General features: G+C 43.6%; 1 long non-coding RNA gene across 1 annotated transcript in view; it reads left to right on the forward strand.

Moving 5' to 3' along the window:
- LOC117352336 overlaps nucleotides 1-16,249 on the forward strand; it is a 75,917-nt gene extending 59,668 nt beyond the window's left edge. The window contains exons 2-3 of the long non-coding RNA XR_004537664.1: nucleotides 5,875-6,014; nucleotides 16,119-16,249. This is a non-coding gene — a long non-coding RNA (uncharacterized LOC117352336). The remainder of the gene's footprint in view (nucleotides 1-5,874; nucleotides 6,015-16,118) is intronic.
- Nucleotides 16,250-16,470: the final 221 nt, after the last annotated feature.

Raw genomic sequence — 16,470 nt, forward strand, 5'->3', positions numbered from 1 at the left:
ATTCCGGCCCTCGAGGACCGGAGTTGCCTATATCTGGTCTAGAACAAGACCATTTCGACATGGAAGGGGCCAATCTTGTAATGGACTGGCCACCCAGACATAACAAAGCAATGGACACCTTAGAGGGCACTGCTATGAACTTCACAAAAAGGATGCCAGATAAACATCTCACAGAACTCCCTTATAATTTATGGTGAGCCCCTCAAAACAACCCCAAAACCCACTATACCCACTTGTCTATAACATCAATATGGCAGTAGAGTAGGGTTTGGGGGGTCCTCCTCTCTATGGCTCACTAGCTCACCTCCCCCCAGGCTATTTATGACACATGTGTGCAGCTCTAGTTTCAAGTTTATTTTAATTTGATGAGTCGCTTAATTTAATTTTTACTAAGCGAGTTACAACATTGAAAAAAAACAAACACATTTATTTTAACATAACATTTAAAAATTTTAAAACAATAGTTAAGACCAACAGACTTACAGACCAACCGAGACATTAGGTAAAAAAAGGGCAGAACTACAATTCAATATTTTTAGAGTGCATAAATGGAAAAACATTAGGGGGGAGAGGTGAAAACCTGGAAGAAGGTAATGTAAAATTTTTGAACGAAATTTAAAGATTAAAAGCATCTTTAAAAAGAAAACTTTTTAAGTTACTTTTAAAATGACTCAAATTATTTTCCTCTCTCAACTGCTGAGGTAAAGTGTTCCAAAGTTGTGGAGCCATCACCGAGAACATATCTTGTCGAGTTCCAATAATTTTCAGGGAGGGAACTACTAAGAACTTTTGGTTAGTAGACCGAAGGGAATGCGACGTACTATAAGCAATAAGTGATTTATTGATAAATTGGGGTTCGTTAGTGATAAGAGTTTTGAATACTAGTAATAAAATTTTTAAAGTGATGCGGTGATTAATAGGAAGCCAGTGAAATTTGATCAGAAAAGGAGTAACGTGACTTTACTAGACCAGGTGCTGATGTTCTGGAGACAGGTATGTACTTTTTTATTCTGATCTTGTGGGGATGTGAGGGGGGGTCAGTGAACACTGGGGGAGTGTGTATGGGTCTTTACTTTGTCTCTGCAGTGGTTATCTGGTCACTTTGGATACCTTTTTTCCACAGAACTGTTTTTATGTTGTCTAACTCACAACGTTTTTCGTCCAGGATGTCTAGTAAAACATTTGATTATCCCTGCAGGACAACTAAGTCTAGATCGGCCCACATCCTGCCCACATCTCACCTTAACCACTCCACCAGATACACCCCTTTCAGCTCTAGGCGAACAGCAACATTCAGAGGCATATGAAGTCCCTTGACAAGTCCAGAAAATCAGTTTGATTAACAAAAGCCTCCTGAAAAAAAATAAGTCTTTAGAGCTTTTCAAAAAGAAAGATATAAAGGAATCTGACGTATAGATCAATAAGGAGGAATTATAATATTACTCCTGATGGAATTCTTCACAAAAAAATTTGAAAATTCTGAGCAAAATAGGTATAAACTGAATCCTGCTTCCTTTTCTTCTCCATGCTCAGTTCACCTTTGCTGTAGTCTTGGTTATTCTAATGGTTAGGATTTGATTTGTACTACCTCCCTTTCCTTATCTCTGTTCTACATGCATCCCAGAGAAAAGGGGTAGCTATGGCTAAACTGAGCATGGCATAGAAAAGGAAGCCAGATTTCCTGAATCCCATGCTTCCAATTTTAAAAGGTGCTGCAGTTGCAATCCAAAGGATCCAAGTCAGCTCTGGTGACTTTTAAGGTGGGAAGCATTGGATACAGCTTTTACCCAGACCCCATATCCATCTTTTTTCTTTTTAGCCCAGCAGTCTGGTGTATTTGTGCAGAGAAAGAGAGAGGAGTCAACGATGACCCCGAGGTTGTGAGCTGACGAGACAGGGAGGATGACAGCACCATCTGCTGAAATAGAGAATTGGGGTAGAGGAGAGGTGGGTTTAGGTGGAAGGATAAGTAGCTAAGTCTTGGCCATATTCAGCTTTAAGTGGTGATGGGATATCCAGGAAGTGATTTTGGATAGACAGGTTGAGACACAGATTTGGATACCAGTAGAGATTTCTGGTGTGGAGAGGTAGATTTGGGAGTTGTCAGCCTAGAGGTGGTATTGAAAACCATGTGAAGATATCAGAGCGCCAAGGGAATGAGCATAGATGGAAAAGAGAAGGGATCCCAAGAGAAAACCCTAGAATTTCCCAACTGATAGTGGAATAGGAGTGGAGGAGGCTTGGGGAATTTGAAGTTGTGATTTTGCAGAGCACTAAATTAATGTCTGCACTGATTTAGGATTTCATTCTCCTGAAGAAGCCGTGGGTGAAAGAGACATACTCCGTAGGGATTCAAGATAAGTGCTGTGATTTTTCTTGTTGAAAGCACAGATTATATAAAAGCATATATTACAGGAGGTTTTTTGACCAATGATTAATTTAAAGTTGGGTTCAAAGGCACAGCAGAGTGATTTTTCGCTGGTGTAGCCTGTCCCAATCTGAGGTCTTTGGGGTCACGTTTGATGTTTGTTTATTTTACAATACCTTAAAATCATCACATACTATCACACCAAGTCTCACTCCTCTTTCGTGCACAAAAGTTCTTCACCCCTAAACTGTACCGTTCCCTCAGGGTTTTGCAACCCAAATGCATGACCTTGCATTTCTTAGCATTAAATCTTAGCTGCCAAATTTCAGACCATTCTTCAAACTTTGCTACGTCCTTCCTAATGTTATTCACACCATCAGGGGTGTCTAATCTATTGCAGATTTTTATATCATCTGCAAAGAGGAAAATCTTACCTGACAGCCCTTCAGCAATATCGCTTACAAAAATATTAAAAGGAACAGGCCCAAGAACTGAAACTTGAGGCACAACCCTGGTAACATCCCTTTCCTCAGAGCAATCTTCAGTGAATACTATCCTGTGTCATGTAATGTAATGTAATGTAATTTATTTCTTATATACCGCTACATCCGTTAGGTTCTAAGCGGTTTACAGAAAATATACATTAAGATTAGAAATAGGAAAGGTACTTGAAAAATTCCCTTACTGTCCCGAAGGCTCACAATCTAACTAAAGTACCTGGAGGGTAATAGAGAAGTGAAAAGTAGAGTTAGAGGAAAAATAAAAATAAAATAAACATTTTAACAAGACACTTTAATGTCACCTTCCACTCCACCAGTTCTTGACCCAGACCATCATTTTGCGGCCTATACCAAGGGCACTCAGTTTATTTATTAGACGTCTGAGTGGAACACTGTCAAAGGCTTTGCTAAAATCTAAATACACCACATCTGGTGCTTTCCCTCTTTCCACCCAGTCAAAGAAGTTGATCAAATTTGCCTCGGTTTCTGTAATTTACTGGATTTCCAAAATGTTACTATTCTCTGTTTTAAAAGAGTTTCTATTAATTTACTTACCACAGAAGTCAGACTTACCGGCCTGTAGTTCCCTACTTCTACTTTTGTGGAGAGGGACCCCATCTGCCCTTCTCTAATCCTCCGCTGCCACTCCAGACTCGAGAAGTCTTGAAAAGGTCAGTCAATGGAGCCACCAGAATTTCCCTAAGTTCCTTCGGTACCATTGGATGTACACCATCCGATCCCATTGCTTTATCAACCTTTAGTTTAGCTAGCTCCTCATAAACACAATCTTCCGAAAATCGATCAGGGTCTACCATACCTCCAACCCTATTTGTGTTTGTTTCCTGCATCCCGATCTTGGCACGTCAGCGGTGAACATAGAAAAATTTGTTAAGCAATTTATCTTTATCAGCTTCTACATATTTCTCCCCTTCACCTTTAAGTTTCACAATGCCACTTTTGTACTTCTTCCTATCACTAATACAGTGGAACCTCGGTTTGCGAGTGTTTTGCAAGACGAGCAAAACACTCAAACTTTTGCCTTGCAAACCGAGCATGTTCCGATATGCAAGCACCTCTCCCCCCCCCACTCTAACTGGCATTGCACCCCCCGAACCGGCATCGCAAACCCCCCTGCAAACGCCTCCCCCCCTCCCACGAGAACCGCATCGCACCCCCGTGCTGAAAGCGGCATCCGCCCGCCCTTCCTCTCAAACACGCTCCTTACCCCTTCTGCTGGTTGTGAGAGTGAAAGCAAGCTCCCGCCTCTTGCCTGGGCCGGGCCTTGAGCATCTGCGCATGCTCAAGGCCTTCTAGCTCTCGTTCTCTCGATCTGGCATGAAAATCTGGATGAAAAGTATCCAGAGATGCTGAATACAACTAATCCTGAATTTGCTAACCAAGTGTTGCCTGAAGAGAAGAACAAATGCTGTTGGATAAACCCTGGTTAAGCAGTTTGAAATACTAATCACACCAAACTGTCCCAAGCAGAGAAGCTCTTTTGCAGGAAAATCCAATACTCCAGTACCCCAATGACTCCTTGAAGAGATTAAGAACAAGCTTCTGGCTGATGCCAATTATGCTGAGTTAAAAAAAGAAACATCCAATGTTCCAGAAAACTGTGGATTTTCGCAAGGAGGAAATGATGCAAGGAACAAACATACTGAAACATTGTGCAATGTACAATGCCAAATGAAGCCAAAATATTCTAAATGAATGAGAAAATTTTACCTGATGAGACTGAAATGTATAAACCTAGTCCTGCCCATTATGTGGAAAATTCTATAACTGTGTACCTATATTAAGGCACCTAAAGGGTTCTTATGTGGTACATATTCCATAAAGAAAAGTATGAGGTTACTTTACTTTATAGAATTATAACAAAAACATATATCTATAACTTAAGCACAAGCACTTATGCCATCCATAGAGCAGGTGTATGTGCTCACACCTAAATGCCAGAGATAAATGCATAACTTATAGCATTCCATAAATTACATGCATAAATGGGAGTAGTCTAATGGTTAGTGTAATAGCCTGAGTCCCCAGGGAGCCATGTTCAACTCCCACTGCAGCTCCTTGTGACTCTGAGTAAACCACTTAAATCTCCATTGCCCCAGGTACAAAATAAGTACCTGTATATAATATGTAAACCACTTTGTGGTCACAGAAAGGTGGTATATCAAATCCCATTCCATTTGTTGCCCATGCTCTACTCAGACTTCATCTACATGTACACCTACTTGTAAGATATGCACATATTTACAGAATAGTGTTTAGATAGAATTTGGCATTTGTGCATGTATGTGAACATAGAAGGGCCAGACTGGGATAGATGACACTGACAGATTCCCAATACAATGGAGCTGCCTTCAATGATTTCTGGGCTAACATATGGGATGCTTTACAGTTCCAGTACCTGGATATCTGTGACTCTTCTAATGTCAAAAATCATAAATTGAAATAGGGTGAAGACATTCACTTTTGTCAGGGGGCTCCAGGAGCTGTGGCAAACAATAGCGTTGACTCTTGGCCTGCATTAAGGGACTCGATGCTGTAGAGGTCTGCTATGCTTGTAGGGAAGAGGATGGCTTCTTAGTAGGCTTGCCCGATGGAGGAACAGCATAGGATACTGATGCCGGTACCGGTGGTACCGATGGCTCAGATTTATCAGTGGAGTCACTGGCCGAGCCAAACAGCTTTTCCTTCTGGATATGTTGAGCCTTTAGCGAGCATTTCTGTAGTGTAGAATGACGAGTATATGTGTCTACTCGACGCTCAGGTCCAAACACTGTAAGCACCAACTGTGTGGGCCAGTGATTGTAATAGGGCGCTGGCACCGACAGCACTATTTGAAACTGCTCAAAGGTTAGACATGGATTGAAAAATCTCAATCAAAAGACTCAATGGTGATACCGAGGTCAACAAAACGCCAAAGTAGAAAAAAGAGGGCCCAATGGCATGACTGAGGTACAAAAGAATATAATTTTTTTTTTTTTTTTTTAACAGACCGAAGAACATTATAATAATAAAAGAAAGAAAGAAATCTGAAGGGCAACAAAGAGAAACATTGACAGGAAGACAACGCAATTTTGGACAGAGTCCAAAAAAATAGCACTTCTTCGCTCCACAGAAAATGAAGAATTGAGGTAAAGTAAGCTAATGTCAGGTGGGAAGGCACTCGCGCATGTGTGGTGCGGGCAGTTGCAAAGTTTCTAAAAACTTTAAAATGTATTTTTGAAACTGTCCATAACAGGCTCTGTGGATGACGTCACCCGTATGTGAGAATATGCTGCCTGCTTGTCCTAGGATAAAAGTTCTTTACCACACATTAAGGGCCAGATTCAATTAAAGGTGTCCAGAGCTATTTTGAAAAGGACACTCTAGAATGAGTGTCCTTTATAGAATACCATTGGTCAACAAATTCCACGCCCAACTTTGGGTGCAAGGACTTATATTTGTGCCTGGTTATACTTAGGCACTATCCTGTAACTGGGTACATAAGTTTATTTTGATGTTGATCTGCTACTCCAGCCCCATTTTAGCACCTTACAACCACTGGAATGTGTTTTCATGCTGAAATTTGCGCACAGAATTAGAATCTAACTTTAGGTGCCATTTATAGAATTCTCCAGTAAGTTTGTCTGTATTAACTTCAAATATTCCTACTGCCTGCTCTTGAGGAGGTAGCAAGCACCCCCACACTAACTGCACAAGTGGTAGCACACAGTAATAATTATGCGCTAACTCTGCCCATTCTCAGTCCATAAGCCACCCAAGTTCTAACCCCCCAAAATGGCATGCAAATTAACCCATAAATTAGCATGTGCTGTCATGCAAGCAAGTTAAGTCAGTGCATGTGTTCGCCGACAGTGCATACTAATTTTGCAAATTAAGGCCCAAATAATAATAGTGATAATAATTTATTTCTTGTATACCGCCAAACTAGTAAAAGTTTCTAGGTGGTTCACAGCAAGATAAGGCTGAACATCCAGCCGATTTACAATACAAGAAAAGCTATTTCTAGAAAATACATAATGCCTATAGATTAAAAGTATTAACATTAGAACACTTAAGTTACAAACTTATCAAATAGCTGTGTTTTTAGTAATTTTCTAAAATTATAGTAAGATGGAACCTCTAGCATAATTTTGCCAAACCAGGTATTCAATTTAGCTGCCTGAAAAGCGAGAGTTCTCTCTAAAAATATCTTAAAACGACATAATTTGACAGGAGGGTATATAAATAGCTGGACTTTACATGTAGGCTTATTTGAGTCATTTAAGGAGAAATGGTAAACAAGGTAACCTGGAGACATACCAAAAATTGATTTGAAGCAGAAAAATGAAAATTTGAATAAAACTCCAGCCTCTATCGATAACCAATGTAATTTTTGGTAATAGGGAGTAACTTGGTCCCATTTTTTCAAACCAAAAATCAATCGAACAGCAGTGTTTTGAACCACTCTTAGTTTTTTGAAAATTTTCTTATAGGCACCCAAGTAAATTTGTGCGCTGAACTAAATGAATGCTGAGTAATATTCTAAAAATGGCGCTCCAAGTTGGGTGCTGGGATCAGCGCCCAAAGAGGATTTATACCATTGAACTGAAACTTGGTGTAAATCCTCATGTATAAATTAGGCATGGATCCCTTAAATTCTATAATAGTATGTGTATCTTTAGTGAATGCCCATGTCCCGTCCTTTCCCCTCCCACAGCCACACCCCTTTTCAGAACAGCATTTAGCAAGATGCACATGTAAATCCAATTTATTGCCAAATGGTGTCAAATTGATTGTTGGTGCCCAGTTATCAATTAACTGCTTGTTTATCAATTAAGATGTGCACTCAATTATAGAATGCATCTGATGCAATTTGGGGGGCCATATATAGAATCAAGAGATAACTGGCTAATGCACTTTAGTAAAAGGGCTTCATATAACATTGATGGATATGTGAAAGAATTGTGACTACCGTATTTTCACGCATATAACGCACGCGTTATACGTGTTTTTACAAACCGTGCATAACCTTGCGCGGTATATAAAATTTTTTTTACATAGTTCCCACCCCGCCTGACTCATCATCCGGAAGGACCGCTCGCACCCCCACCGCTCGCACTCCCACCCCGATGGACCGCTCGCACTCCCACCCGAAGAACCGCTCGCACCCCCACAGTCTCCCCCCTCCCCCATGGAGAAGCTGTCTACCTTGTTTCCGGATGCCAGTGAGCCCAGCTGTTTCCTCTGCCGGCGGTCCTGCCCCTTCTCTGAGCCCTGCTGCGCTGCTTCCTCTTCCGGCGGTCCCGCCCTTTCTCTGACTTCAAGGGGGGACAGGCAGACCTTCAAGGGGGGACAGGACATCAAGGGGGGACAGGACTTCAAGGGGGGACAGGCAGGACTTCAAGGGGGGACAGGACTTAAGTACATAAGTAGTCGCCTCCGCCGGGGCAGACCAGAGGTCCATCCTGCCCAGCGGTCCGCTCACGCGGCGGCCCATCAGGCATATTGCCTGAGCAGCAGTCCCTGACTAATTTTATGCCTACCTCTACACTTATCTCTAAACCTTCCACTGCTCTTATCTGTACCCCTCAATCCTTTTGTCCTCCAGGAACCTATCCAGGTCTTCCTTGAAACCCTGTACTGTGCTATTTCCTATCACGGCTTCAGGAAGGGTGTTCCATGTGTCCACCACCCTCTGTGTGAAAAAGAATTTCCTTGCGTTTGTTCTAAACCTGCCCCCCTTCAATTTCATCGAGTGACCCCTTGTTCTTGTGGTTTCTTTCAAATTGAAAAATCTGTCCATGTCAACCTTTTCGATGCCCCTCAGGATCTTGAAGGTCTCTATCATATCTCCTCTGAGGGGGGACAGGCAGGACTTCAAGGGGGGACAGGCAGACCTTCAAGGGGGGACAGGACTTCAAGGGGGGACAGGCAGGACTTCAAGGGGGGACAGGCAGACCGAAGGGAGTGAAAAAGCTATAAAATAAACCCACCAGCATGTCAATGTGTTGAGAGGAAGAGATGTTCTGGGAAATTCTGCTGAGAAAACTCCGGGTCCATTTCCACCCCCCAGTTACCGTAGTCCACTCCACTGAACTGGTTCACACACTGAGTGGTGTTGTGCCTGCGTAGTTGTTTTGGGATCTCTTCTTGTGGTTTGTCAGTATCTCCTTGTGGTCCAAGGAAGGAAACTTTGTTAACCTTAGCATTGACCTTCAGAATATATTTGTGTGGCATTAGGCTATGTAGTGATCGAAAGAAAAAAAACAGACCTTTGCACATTTTTGCACTATATGGTGGGTGTATGAGGAGATTCACATTTCCTGCACAGCTAAGTCCTTGTGAAGTTACCTTGTTCTTTCTGAATTTGACATCTAGCAAGGTCTCTGTTTGGAAGGAAAGATTTAAGTTATGGTAAAAGCAGATAGCGTTACTGGTTTTAAAAAGGTTTGGACAAATTCCTGGAGGAAAAGTCCATAGTCTGTTATTAAGACATGGGGGAAGCGTCTGCTTGCCCTGGATCCGTAGCATAGAATGTTTGCTATTCTTTGGGTTTTGACCAGGTATTAGTGACCTGGATTGGCTACCATGAGAATGGGCTACTGGGCATGATGGACCATTGGACTGACCCAGTTAGGCTATTCTTATGTTATGTTCTCATCTGTAGGGGCCTTTGTTTTCACTTCTTATTTTAATGTATTTTTTTCTGGAAACTTATCAGTGTTTTTTATAATGGGAACAAAAATGGAAGAGAATTACCGTAATGTGTATGGAATGGAAGGGGGGGGGGGTGTTTAACTTACCATAATTTCTTCAGCTAAATACCGGTAATTCAATCCACCTCAACCAGACATAGGAGAACTCACGCACCATTCACACACCCTCCAACCAAACACGTGAAAAGAAAAAAACTGTTCATTCTTATAAACAACCGTATAACTTTTAATCTAGAGTTAGTGAGTATGAATTCAGCAACAAGAACAGAAATTACATGTTCATTCTTATAAACTATAACATTAACCGGTAGATCAAACGAAGTATCGAGGACAAAATAATCTAAATACAGTTACCATAATTACGGTAAAGTTGTAAATAAACAAAGTTTACAGGTTTATTCAGTCATCATCATCACAGTCATTTGAATCCATCAAAATCCGAATTGTCATCATCGTCATTAAATAAAGTGAGCACGGCCTGCAGACGATCCTCGTTTATTTCCGAAGTAATATCGTCATCATCGTCATATCATCGCTGATATCCATGTTGTTGCCTCCTTCCGCTGCACTGGTAGTACCCGTAGTGTCATTGGTTTCATAAACAATGCCCGCTTTTCTAAATCCGTTTCGAATGGTATCTGGTGTTATTTTGTCCCATGCTGAAGCCACCCACTTGCAGATTTCTGTGAAAGTTGCCCGCTTCAGCCGCCCCGTGGGTGTGTACTCATGCATGCCACTCTGCATCCACTCTCCCACTCCTTTCTAATAAAAGTCTTGAATGGATGATTCACTGCGATGTCAAGTGGTTGCAGCTTACACGTCAGGCCTCCAGGTATCACAGCGATGTGGGCACGAGTAGAATTATGTAGGCCTGAACATTTTTTTCTTTGTGGGCAGCCATGGCATCAAAAATTAACAAGGATTTTTTTGCAAAGAATCCACCCTGTCTTGCCCTAAAGCATTTATCTACCCACAATCTCATTACGTCGCAGTCCATCCATCCCTTCTTGTTGCAGTGCACAACCACACTGGTGGGCAGCTTTTCACGGGGCATAGTGACCCTGTTGAAAATGAGCATGGGCTTTAACTTAACCCCGCTAGCTGAGCAACCAAGAACGACTGTAAAACACGTTCTTTCATGCCCAGTTGTGGTGATGGCAACAGATTTAGTACCTGTGGGGGCTATGGTTCTTGTTGCTGGAATGTCGAATGCCATTGGAATTTCATCCATGTTGATGACGTCCTTTGCAGTGATGCCAAGTTCAGATATTTCTTTGGCGACAAAGTCACGGAAATCAATCAATTTTTGCTGCCAGTCATCTGGAAGTCGCTGGCCAACAGTTGTTCTCATTCTAACTGATAGTCCGTTCCTTTTCATAAATTTTGAGATCCATGTGAAGCCAGCTTTGAAGTCAGGTATTCCTCTTCCATTGGCAAGTAGTTTTGCCTTCATCTGAATCGCAACAGTAGAGACTGATTGATTTTGCTCCCTTCTCGCCAGAATCCACTGCTTCAAGTCATCCTCCAGCTGAGGCCATTTTGGTTTGGCCCCACGATGTACCCGTTTTCGCAGATTGCATTTCTCCAGTTCCTTCTTATCTTTTCTCCATTCACGCACCGATGTTTCTCCAACATCAAACTCTCTCGCTGCGGCCCGGTTGCCTATTTCCTCAGCTTTCACAACGACTTGAAGCTTAAAGTCCGCTGTATATGACTTTCGTCTCATTCCTGCCATTATGGCGGTAAATTTAAATTTAATTGATAAACTCTACTACCGGGTAGATAAATGCAGAATACCAATCTAAAGAGATCAAATTAAAATGTGGACTCTACATGCAGCATTAATCTTTTATAGGCTTACCCAAAGGCTGAGATGCTGTTGTATAATCAAAATAGTATTCACTGGGCAAATTACAAGGCCAGATAGAGGGGGGCCACAGCCACGTGGTGAAAAGCACACCACCAGAAAAACCGCCTTGGTGACAGGTCAAAAGCGCGCCCCCACAACCCGGCGCATAAAACTAAGCGGCAAGCATGCTCAGACTATTGCGCATGCTTACAGAGCTGGGAGCAGGGCAGGGCGGGTGAAAGGAGAGTCGTGGCAGCGAACGGAAAGTCGGGGCAGCCAGAGGAGAGTCGGGGCAGCCAGAGGAGAGTCAGGGCAGTGAACGAAAAGTCAGGGCGGGTGAACGGAGAGTCGGGGCAACCAGAGGAGAGTCGGGGCAGCGAACGGAGAGTCGGGGCAGCCAGAGGAGAGTCGGGGCAGCGAACGGAAAGTCGGGGCGGGTGAACGGAGAGTTGGGGCAGCCAGAGGGGAGTCGGGGCAGTGAACGGAAAGTCGGGGCGGGTGAACGGAGAGTCGGGGCAACCAGAGCAGAGTCGGGGCAGCGAACGGAAAGTCAGGGCAGCCAGAGGAGAGTCGGGGCAGCGAACGGAAAGTCGGGGCAGGTGAACGGAGAGTCGGGGCAGGTGAACGGAGAGTCGGGGCAGGTGAACGGAGAGTCGGGGCAGCGAACGGAAAGTCAGGGCAGCCAGAGGAGAGTCGGGGCAGCCAGAGGAGAGTCGGGACAGGTGAACGGAAAGTCGGGGCAGGTGAACGGAGAGTCGGGGCAGATGAACGGAGAGTCGGGGCAGGTGAACGGAGAGTCGGGGCAGGTGAACGGAGAGTCGGGGCAGCCAGAGGAGAGTCGGGGCAGCCAGAGGAGAGTCGGGGCAGCCTGTGCGGTATACCCGTGAGCGCGGTATATAAAAATTTCTTTTCATAAATTTGTGTTTTCCGCGCGGTATACCCGTGTGCGCGTTTTACACGGGTGCGCGTTATCTACGTGAAAATACGGTAATCTTTCTTTGCCTGTTTTGCATTTAAATTATGTTGGATAATTACATAAATTTTAATGTGTTACCATTTGCAGATCAAAATTGGGAGCAGTTTATAAAATAATGTTGGACACCAGGATCTGCACCAAATTTTAGGTGTGAGGAGTTACACCAAGTAAACCCTGGTGCAAAGTCTTGCACCTAAATTATGCATGGATCTTCGTTATTCTTTTAAACTGTGCTTAAATTCCAGGAAAGCCCCCAGTCCACCCATGCTCCTCTTTTCAGATCCGTGCATAAAATTTATGCACAGATCCTAGCGCCTAAAAATGTGCATGTAAATTTTAATTGATGCCAATTAGCACCAAATTATCAGCATCTATATATAGAGTTAGGCTGGTAGCAGGCAGGCCAGTTTTGTATACAGCTTCTAACTCAAAGAAAGGATGTCTCAGTCAGGATGTTCACAATGCAGATCCTTTTATAAAATACATACAAGGCTGTGGGAAAAACATGTTATTTGGAGAAAAATTCATTGAGAACAGCCATTTTACAAAAGTGATCCTTAAAAAAGAACAAATTGTGTACATGTAGCAACAGCACTTACACACAGAGAAGCCAGTTTTGTAGAATGATTGGGGGTGCTAACCCATCATAAATTACACCCCCCCCCCAGGACCAAATGAAGGCGTTTGCTCAATATTGGGGATGCTCAACACATGTAAATGTCACCATTTATATGTGTAAGTAGCAGATTTTGTAAAACTGCATGTCCTAGGGGAGCCAATTAAAGAACTTTGCTCCAAAACTCCCTTTTTTAAAATCATTTTTGAGGTGGTTTTGAGCACCAGAGAACTAAGCACAATTCCCCCTTTAATCGGTGCTCCAAACAAGCAGCCAGCTGACAGTTTTGTGTGACTACCAGCAGGTGTGAATGCCAACAGACAACATTTTTTAAGTATAAGTGCATTTGAAAATAAGGAATATCTATACTCCACTATAGAAACAGAGTATGACGACAGAAAAGGGCCGGCGGCCCAACAAGTCTGCCCACTCAAGAACCCTCCCTCCCTCGAGAATCCATCTTTTAAGCATTCCTCTGGAGCAACCCCATCTCTCTGTCCCATCGTCCCTTGAAGTCGAGCATGGTACTAGCCTCGATTACCTGACGCGGAAGGCCATTCCTTTCAGTGAAGATGTATCTTTATCATCACAAAGAAACACAGAAAAATTAGATGAAGGAGGGATGGAGTTAAGATTACATCCTGAAGGCAGCATACTAAGGGACTCCTAATTTGAACACTGATTTTATCTACTGCACATAAATTTGAAGAACATGAGAGTGTAAATAGAAGCTGTTATTCAGTGGTCGTGTAAAGGGAAGTTGGAAAGGAATTGCTGAGAAAGGTGAGTAATATCAGACTAAGGATAATACAGTCCTACACAGGAAGATGGAAACTATGGAGGACTAAGAACATAAGAAGTTGCCTCCATTGAGTCAGACCAGAGGTCCATCTCGCCCAGCGGTCCACTCCCACGGTGGCCCATCAGGCCTATTGCCTGAGCAGTGGTCCCTATTTCTTTAACCTACCTCTACTCCTATCCCTATAACCTACCTCTACTTCTATCTGTACCCCTCAATCCCTTTGTCCTCTAGGATCCTATCCAAACCTTCTTTGAAGCTCTGTAACGTGCTCCTGCCTATCACAGCCTCCGGAAGCGCGTTCCATGTATCTACCACCCTCTGGGTGAAAAAGAACTTCCTAGCATTTGTCCTAAACCTGTCTCCTTTCAATTTCTCCGAGTGCCCCCTTGTACTAGAAACAGTAATTGGTTTTCCACACAAATACCATGATTTCTCCTTATTAAATTGTGAAAAAAATATTTGTTGGGAACTTTAAGATCTCATCAGATTCCTAAAATGCGTGGAGGGGCATAATAAAAAAAAACATCTAAGACCCCTTTAGGCCTAAGGCCTTAAACGTTGAAAGTAGAAGCAGGGAAAATGCCCATTATAAAAAAAACATCCAAAAGGAGGGTTTTTTTTAATAATGGTCTGCCTCTATGTTCAGCTGTTTAAACGCCCAGACCACCACTACGTCTAAACTTATACCATATAATCAACCTAAAAAAAGCCTAAGCCCCAAACGTTCAAAACAAGGGCTTTTAGGCGAAGGAGGAGCCAGTCCTTTGCCTAAAAGCTGGATTCTGTAACTGGTGTCTGTCAAAAACAACACTGGTTACAGAATCCCCCCTCCGATGACATTGGGGCAAGAGGGAGGCCAAGGCCTCTTGCCCCACGATACCCAACCCCCACATCTGACGACATCGGGGCAAGAGGGAGCCCAAGCCCTCTTGCCCCGCGGCACTCTGACGTTCCCCGACTTGATGGGGCAAGAGGGAGCCCAAGCCCTCTTGCCCCGCGGCACCCCTGACCTCCCTGATACTATCAGGGCAGGAGGGAGCCTAAGCCCTCCTGCCCCGCGATCACCCCCCCTGGGCCAAATCCGTTGGGGCCAGGAGGGAGCCCAAGCCCTCCTGGCCCAGCGATCTTCCCCCCCCCCAACTCCCCACCAAATGATCCTGCCAGGAGGGAGCCCAAGCCCTCCTGGCTCGGCGATCTCCCCCCTCCCCCCACCACACGATCCGGCCAGGAGGGAGCCCAAACACTCCTGGCCCGCGACCCCCTCTAACCCCCACCCCCCACAAAAATTCAGGCAGGAGGGATCCCAGGCCCTCCTGCCCTCAATGCAACCCGGCCCATGTGCTTAAGGCCCTGCCCACAAGAGGAGCCTAAGGCTCCTGGGCCATTTCTGCGCTGGCTGGCCTGCCGTGCGGGCTTGGCACCCGTCTGTCCAGCCAACATTTTTTGAGGTACAGGGAAGGGGGTGGGGGTGGGGAGGTCATGGGGTCGGTCGGGGTTGCACCAAGGGCAGGAGAACCTGGGATCCCTCCTGCCCGTATTTTAGTGGGGGTTAGAGGGGGTCGTGGGCCAGGAGGGCTTTTTTTTAATTATGATCCCCATAGAGTTTATTATATTCCAATCTCTCTGTAAGACTATGGATATACTGAGACCTTTGGAAAGCTTTAACCTGATAAAACATTTGGAAATATCTAAGAGACATTTACCAAGGCTACTTTTATAGCATATTTTATCTTTGAAACTGATAGAGACTTAATTCTGAAGTTGTATTTCTGAAACGATCAGTTTCTTCAGCATCAAAACTAGTAAACACACCAACTTCAAAAATATATAACATGATATAAGCCAAACATCATCAATTTCATGATCTTTGCTTCAGATTAATACCCAGATCAATGAAAGATTAGATTCTTACCTGGATAATCTTCTTTTTGTTAATACACACAGGAGTCTGTATGTTAGGTAATCAATCTGTACTCGCAAACTGTTTGCAGAAGGGTGTCAATCACATATTTCAGCTCCTCCTCCTTTACCAGTGGATTATAGAGCCCTCTTCAGTTTGTACCAAAACAATCGATCTCCACTGTAACAGAAGAGAGAAGGAGGGGCATGGGGAACTTCCCCAGAGATATCATACATTTCTGTTCAGCTCTGTAACTAATGAAAAGGAAAAATAATTAGCATGAACTTGCAACATAAATGTATCCATGAACCAACTTGCTGTGTGCAACTAGCACTAACACATAAGGAGCTCCAAAGCTCAACTAATTTAGTACTTTTATTAATAATTTACTCAGGTGTTCATCCAACTGACAGAAGAAGAACTCCAATTCTGGGCTATCAAGTTGTCCAAGGCAGAAGGCAGGCATATTGCAAAACCCACAGGGCGGGCCAGATTCCTGTGTGTATTAACAGAAAGATTATCCAGGTAAGAACCTAATCTTTCATTCTGTTTACATAAACACAGGAGTCTATATGTTTGGTGAAATACCAAAGCAGTGTCAGATGTCTAGGATGAGCTTGCCCACAAAATCAAGGACCCAAAAGTGGTGTCCTCTCGAGCCACCACATCCACTCTGTAGAACCTTGTAAAGGTATAGAGAGAAGACAAAGTAGTTCTGTGTTTATATAATAAAATGAGTATTTTGG

Source organism: Geotrypetes seraphini, chromosome 1 (genome assembly GCF_902459505.1).
Source record: "Geotrypetes seraphini chromosome 1, aGeoSer1.1, whole genome shotgun sequence".
NCBI lineage: Eukaryota > Metazoa > Chordata > Amphibia > Gymnophiona > Dermophiidae > Geotrypetes > Geotrypetes seraphini.